General features: G+C 40.2%; 1 pseudogene; it reads right to left on the bottom strand.

The window, feature by feature from the left end:
- Positions 1 to 234: 234 nt before the first annotated feature.
- LOC133912564 (dnaJ protein ERDJ7-like) lies at positions 235 to 7,662 on the bottom strand (annotated as a pseudogene).
- Positions 7,663 to 8,021: the final 359 nt, after the last annotated feature.

Here is an 8,021-nt window from a genome sequence, read left to right as displayed (position 1 = left end):
CGCTCAAACAAATTTCTGGCGCGCTCCAGTCACGCGCTTTCCTTGCGGCCACACGCACTCTCTTCGCGCCGATGCTAAAAAATGAGTATTGGCGACGATGCAAAAAAACTGAGAAAAGGCAGCACACGAATTTTCAACAGCTCACTCCCCCTCTCCTCTCACAGGGTTACAAAATTGTTATGAATCTTCGTTCTGCACCATGACACCTTGGAAGATGATCATGAAGCTTGGAAAGATCAATAGGATTTAGTTTTTGTTTATTACCTGCCGATAAACTCAACTCTGAGTTGTGTCTATGTATTACTTCTCACTCCAGTATGTTGTCCTACAATGTTGTGTTGTCAAAAATGAGATACAGCTATCTTCTACGCTTTGATTCCTTTCTCGTCTCCGCCATGTACCTCTCCATGTTGCTCTTTTCCCAAAGGTGCCTAGTGACAAGATTCTCCTTCGTTGATACACCTGAAACACAAGACGTGAGAAACAATAGGCTATGATCATTCATGGAAATAGGAATGCAAACAAATTCAATTGTTGAACTCAATAAACGAGAAATTTTGCTTCGTAACTCTACCAGCTATGAAGAGTATGCAAGTTGATCGCAAGGCCCCACTGTATGGTTGAGCCAGCAATTCCCTAGTTCAAACAAATTATGCAGTGGAGCGTTGGCAGTAAACATGATTTTTAAGGCAATTAATTTATTACTATTACAGCTACATTTCGCACCATCAAAACCTATTGAAATTCTCCAACCCCACAGGGTGGGTAGTGGTGGTTGGGGATTACTCCTCTATTTAATGCTTGAATTCTCCATGCAAAATAGCAAGTAAAAAATTATTTGGCACCATATTTAAAATTTTCTGCTTCCATCCCTGTCTATCAGATTACTTCTGCAGAATCGCAATACTTACTCAATGAAATGTTACTGATTTTCAGCAATTTTACCATTTGGAAACTTAATGTATCCTTTGCATATGCTATTTGACCGCTAAATTCAAAACCTCAGATGTATATCCATATGAATAGATTAGGGTTCAGTTTTGACAAATCGAAGCAATCTGATCGGGAAAATGGCATTTATGTTAGGAAAGCAAAGCATGCATACAAGTTTCAGAATTTAGACCTCAAACAACGCTTGGTTCCAGGATTCTGATTTTAAAATTAGAATTGAAAACGGACCGATTCTATAATCCAGATTACATAATCTAGAGCCAGATTATGCTATAATCCATAATTCAGAAAAAGATTGCTTCTGAAGTGTGAATTGTGGATTATAACACATATTTACCCACCATTATCATTACAAACATAATGTTTTGCTTCTTTCTCCTCACTCCCGAGCTTGTTTCCTCTTTCCCGTCTCCGCCGCCCTAGATTCCTCTGCACCGCCATGGACGACCTCAAGTAGGCCATCCTACTCGGATCTGACTCCCCGGAGGTTGTCGCTGCCTCCCCGTCCATCCGCGCGGAGGCGCTCGCCTTCTGCGCCCGCGCCCGCGACGAGTCCCTGGCATAGTCACTCCCCCAGCCCCTCCACGACACACTCCTCCGCCGCCGCCTCGCGCTCCTTGATGACCTCGCGCTGCTCCGCTCCTCGCTCCTCTCCCTGACGAACTCGGTCGCCGTTGATGTCAAGGTCGAGGAGGCCCGTGAGGTTACCGAAGGAAGTCGGGATGAGGCCCGACAGGCCAGGGACGGAGTCGACTTGGAGGATCTCGAGCGCGGTGAGCTCGCCTAGTGCCGAGATGGCACCGAGGGAGAAGAGGGCTAGCCCCGTGAGGCGGACGGCTTGGTTGCAGAACACAGCGGGGTCCCACACGGAGCGGTTGGTAGACGGTAGCCACGAGGACCATTAGCAGCGCGTCGCGGTCGTTAGGGTTGCAATCCATGGCGGAGGACAGGGCGTTGTAGGCGGAGAAGAGGAGTAGGGAAAGCAACATGGAGCATAGCCCGTAGGGGAGGGGGAGAGAGAGGGATAGGTTTTAATAATCTGATGTTGTTTGTTTTAGATTGTACAATCTAAATTATAACAATCTAGATTCTAGATGGTGAGAATCAAAATCTGGATTGTTAGAATCACAATAAAAAAACAAGGCCCTATAGAATCAGCTTATGAGTTCTTTCTTCAGCCTTAATTGATGGCTCAATCTTCCTCCCACCTCCCTATTAAACTTCTAACCAAAATCTGAAACACCTATCTCTCCAACAAATAAACTAACTTCTAACAAATATAAATATCATTCAAATTCCAAACAACCTCCTTGTGGTGCTGGAGCTAAGGGTGCAGTAGAGGCCAGACATGGTGGAATGAGCAAGACGCGCCAAGGGCACGGAAACTAGACAATAGTGTTTCAACGCATTTGGGCACTATGAAAGTTTATTATCTAGTGCAACAGAGCAAATTTAACTTGTTGGTATGACAAAGACTCTGCCCACAGGAAGTGGAGCCCTGCTCGAGCTACGCGCACACAGGTGCAACAAGCGCAGCCAACGCCCGAACAGCCCAACCCTAGTCAGTTAGGCCTCTTCAGCAATAAGGCTTTATTAGTATTGCCATGATCTAGTAGTTAGCATTTGTTATTCGGATTATATTATATAATGCAAGCCACCTACCCATATGGGTTAGGCATCATTCATTGAGCTTGAGCAGTAATAGCTCCTCCTTTCCCTCTCTTGTTGCACCACTAGCGCATCTCCTTGGCCACAGCGCCGTCCGGCTACAGAGTCCAGGAGCCAATCCCCCAGTCCATCACTCCGATAACCTTCACCACCAAACCCCACCCATAACAGATGGACTCCCACGTATTTCTAGATGAATTGGTAATTACCAATATTTTTCCAGGTATGAATAGGCATCTTGAGTGAAGTTCGAGTCAGTAACAAGCATCCTCCCATGCGTACAGTAATTTCTTTACCCGGTATCTCCAAAACCAACAGATCTCCCAAGTTAGCACATGCACAAGAAAAGTTACACATGCAGTTCAGTCAAGCATGCTTCGTGTCAAATTTTAGAAGTACAAGTAGGTGACTGCAAAGGGTTGAAATTGCAGATGGGTCCTTTGTAATGTACTCTGCTCAAAACATATAAATTTAGAAGGCCTGCACTGACCTTGCCAATGGAGTAAGGCAGAAGTATAAATTGGACACCATAGAGCCTCCAACCAGATGGTTTTTCAACCCCATGAATTTGCAATTCAACTTCATTACTGAGCTCTTCTTCAACCTTCCTGCATAAGAAATAAAGCTATTATACATCCGGTCAATATAAACCTTCCTACATGAGAAAGAAAGCTATTAGACCCTGTCAAGGCAAACCAATGCAAAGTGACATGACCGAAAAATAGGTCATTAGGGAACACCTTTGATACTATGAAAGATTGCACCATAAATAATGTCTAACAGAGAGAAAACCTAATATTGACAGCCAGAACTACATCATAATATTTACAACATCATGTTGACAATATACAAAACATATGTATATAAATTTTTAGATCTCTTGGAACTAAAACTATAAACAGAGCTGAAGCCAAAGCAGCCATGAATTTCTCATGTAAAACAAAATTGGCCAAATAGAAAAGAAACAAGCTTATAAGATGTCAAGTTCTTACTTATCCACCTGCTTTTTTGCTTGCAATTCCTCCTGGTCGCTCAAACTCCAATGCTTTCAGCCTATTTCTGTAAGCAGGAGTTTGCTTGACACTTTCTATGGCCTGCAACAGGGACATTACACTTAGTGTTTGCAGTGTTTTTAAGATCATTGGAATAAAAGCTATCACTTGGTTGTCTTTCCACTTCCAAATGGGGCAAAGGATACATGATTGTTCATGACAATATGACGTATAGAATGAATAATGTACAAAAAAAAGTTTTCTAATTGCAGAGCCTCCCAAACAAAAAGATATGGTTTGTTCAAAATCAACATTGATTGGCGAAAAAGATTATGGACACACTAAGTATTTGCAAGACCAAAACAATGAGTACTTATGGAAGTGTTTTAAATGCTGCAAATGCTGAGATGGTAAAAGCTTCCACAAAAATAAAGTGGAATTCCTATGAAAAAGAAATTAGGTTGAATCACAAGGTCAAACTTGTAAGACAGTAATACGATTCCTAAAAAACTGCATCCACTCTATTGAAAACATACAATGGGTAGGATGTAAAATTGAGTAAAGACCTTCGAGATTAACAGTTGTCAGTTAGTATTGGAATTGACTAAATGAATTAAACTATTTGATTCATAAACAACCAATGAGAATCACAGCTAAAAATTTCACAACCTTATATTTGCCTGTTTTATTCCGCATCATACCTGGTTATACCTTGTCAGCTGATTTACGTATCGAAATGCTGAAACAATTAGAAGAAGGTCAATCAACACAGCACGAGGATCCTATCACAAATAATCGACGGAATTAGTACCAGTACTGACAATACTAACAAGACTATGCAGAACATTGCTGCTCAAACTTTGTATTGATAGAAAAATCGTAGCATTTTATGTCCATAGTATGCCCTATAGTACTGTGATGTGTTGTAGAAAACCAGAAATGAAGAATAAATAAATAAAACACACAATTTTGCAATCAGTATTTAACAGCATACAGGTGTTAAGAACAAACATCATAGAGTTGATCTCAATTAGATTTCGAATATCAAACCTTTTGTAATTATTAAATGTGAATCGTGTGGAAAATAGAAATTTGAAATTGATTTAAATTGCAATAAATTATTTGAGATTTTAAAGTTTACTATATTTGACATTTGAATTCAAATACTCTAGATCTCATTTCACGGGTATCTAATTTTTAAAATAATAATTAAGCCTGTTACTTTCAGTAAAAATGATATCTTTGTACTTTTTTATTTCAAACTTGAGCATAGGAAGATTGTTTGTGTTAGAAAATTAATTTATTGACCAAAAACCTATACATAGCATGGAAATATGTCGCATAAGTGTTAATAAGTAAAACTACATGTGGCATAGCAGCTGCTACTTTTGCTATCTGTGCCATGCCATAGTGGCCACTATCTCCACATTAGCCGCTGTTGATGCAATAATGGACATTTGGCACATAGCTTAGCATCCAGGCATGCAAAACCGGTATAGCCTGCTATTTGAAATGCTTACGTATGCTAGCTACTAAGACAATAATAAGATCAGCAGAATTTCAGTAGACCACATAAAAAGGTAATCCAGCAAACAATGATTGGGAGAGGATCTCTGATAACAAAAAAGCATGAACGATGAACGAAATATCAACAAACAACATTGTTCATTCAATAAATGTAAGCATCTCTGAGTTCTACAAAGCCAATAGTCTAGTTGAGAAGTGTGTTCCCCACATGTCAACAGACGTATCCATTATTGATCCTTGTTCAGTATTGTCAGTACCTTTGGCCAAAACATTTCACTTTTGGAAAATATAAGAGACAAAGCAAGGATATGCTCAGCTGCAAAAATAACAAGACTGAAAGGATTCGACGGAACCATGATTTTTACAAGAAGACATAACAGGCAATCTGGCAAGTAATGGTTAAAAAATATATATATGGTAAGTGGTATATACTGCACATGAAACTATAAAGGAGCTAAAGGTCTACTTAAGAAATGTGTTTCACACATAGAAACAGACGACGTGGACATCTAGTAGATATAACCCGATTATTCATATCTAGGTGGCGAGGAAACAAAAGCATACAGCAGTAAAAAGTAGTTAAAAATGTAGATGGAGAGAAATTAACTGGCAAATAATCTATTTATACAAATGAAAATGATGTAACCATGGAATGTGAAAAGATGGATATATTCTTGTAAGTCAAATATTTCTTTATAAATTTACAAAATACAGAAAATGTGTAATGGAGCGATGAAGACAGATATTTATCCTTCTCTTTTCAGAACAAGAAGCATGGGAATGCAGGTTTACCTCCTTTGGATGTGCAATAGCATAGTCATACTGCTCCCTAGTAGCTTCATCTTTTAGAATCTGATGGATAAAAGATTATACCAACTCAGGAGCCAGATAACAATTGGAAGGGACAAATTACAAAAACAACAATTAGAAGGGGCAAAAATTCAGGAGCAAAATATAAGTAGAGCACAGCAACATGCAAAGAGTAGTCAACAGCAATGTGCTTCACAAAAGGAACCACTTAATTCATCATGTAAGATCAACAATTCAATGCCAATTACAATTCCATATCAGAAAGGAAATACAAATTCGCACAAATAATCTCAACTCTAGTGTCTTGCCGTGGGCCAGATGATAATTACAAATTTCATATCAGCAATGGTCACTCAGGAAAAATGGTTTCTTTGATCAAACCTTCAAGTAGAAAACTAATATTCGGAGGGATCAACTAAATAAGAAGAGTAAATATCACAAAAGTACATGTAAGTTGGATAAACTATCACAAAACTACATGTTCAAGGGTATAGATCAAGGAACTACACATTTAGTGTACCATTTTATCGCAGAAAGATTTAAGGACATATATCAAGTAACTACACTTCTGGTGTCTCATTTTATTGCAGCACTACATACTTAGGGAAATCTGTTTCCCAGGTTCATTTCTGACAACCTTGGCCCACATGAAGTGACAGATTGAAGGAATAGGAGCTAGAGCGATAGTGCCCCCTCAAGTAACAGGAAATGGAGTGGGCGGGTCACCTCTCTCACTACATGTGGGACACGGTTGTCAGAAATTATCATGGGAAACGGTCAATCGGAATTCCTTTTCTGTTGTTTCATGGTACAATAAGATATTAAATATGTAATTCCTTGATATATGCCTTTAAATCTATGGTTTTCTGATATTTTGTTCACCTGCTTGTTGTTTTAGGACTCAAACAAGAATATACATGGCAGAAAGTTCAATCAGCTCCTACCGCAGGTTTTATGGCTTAATTAGTGTAGAGAATTTTGGAGTGGCATTTCACAGAGCCTCTAGATAAAGTAGAGTAACAGTCACTGTAGCTACTGTACCGAATTAAGCATGATTCGTGAACGAAATTCATAAACTATCAGTGCACGTATTAAATCTTGCATAAATAGGCACCAACACATGGAATTAGACAACAGACCCTGGGGGCCATAGATGGTTCAGCCATTGCTAGGAAGAGATGCAAACTTCAAGCAAGAACAAAATATGCACAATTGTCCTCGTAAGCATTGGTGATCTTGACGAAGAGCTTCCGCGACTCCGGGTCGGGGTTCTTGTCCGGGTGGCTGCTTAGCACAGAGCATTCCAAGAAACGGTCGGCGTCGGGTCGAATTGAGGGGGAAGGAGCAGGGGGGCACGAACTGGGGAAGACGGTAAGGAACTCACTGTTTGAGGGAGAGATTGTAGTAGCTTTCCTGATCTCCGACGCGTTCGCGTCCTGCTTAAGCCTGCAGCGCGCACCGGTTAGTGAGGGGGCGAAAGAACCAAGAAACCAAGAAAAGGAATGGAGGGGAGGGGAGAAAGAAGGGAGTGGTACCCGAGGAGGTCGTAGCAGTCATCCTCGTCGCAGTAGATGGCGCTAGAGGCGGGGAGGAGGACGACGACGACGAGGGAGAGGGAGAGGAGGGGAGAAGCTGCAGCATGGAGGCGTCTCCGAAGGATGTCTCGTCTCCTCCCTGCTCCTGTTTTCTGTGTTGTACTACTCCCTCAGCAGCTTCTATGTTGCTCCCAGGCAAATTTGGGATCTCAAAAAAAATTACGATTTGTGTAATTAGTCTCTTTTGTAATTCTGTAAACAATATTCACTTCAAATTAGAACTTAGGACATCTTAGTTTCGCACCTAAAATAAGAAAGCGTAAAAAATTAGAAGATAATAGAAATAAGACAAATTTGACTTTATGCCATCCGGAATCACTCATGGATGATTTGTCAACAACAAAGTTTTAGTTTTCACTGTGTACCATTGTCATTCTAAAAACCTTTCAGTATATATCATGGCGGGACGTTATTATGACTTTTGATATCATACATTCTTAAAATATCAATTTTGCCCTGAGTTCAACAAAACCCCAAA

Source organism: Phragmites australis, chromosome 1, assembly GCF_958298935.1.
Source record: "Phragmites australis chromosome 1, lpPhrAust1.1, whole genome shotgun sequence".
NCBI lineage: Eukaryota > Viridiplantae > Streptophyta > Magnoliopsida > Poales > Poaceae > Phragmites > Phragmites australis.
Note: the sequence above shows the minus strand (reverse complement) of the source record. Positions and strands in the feature narration are given on the sequence as shown.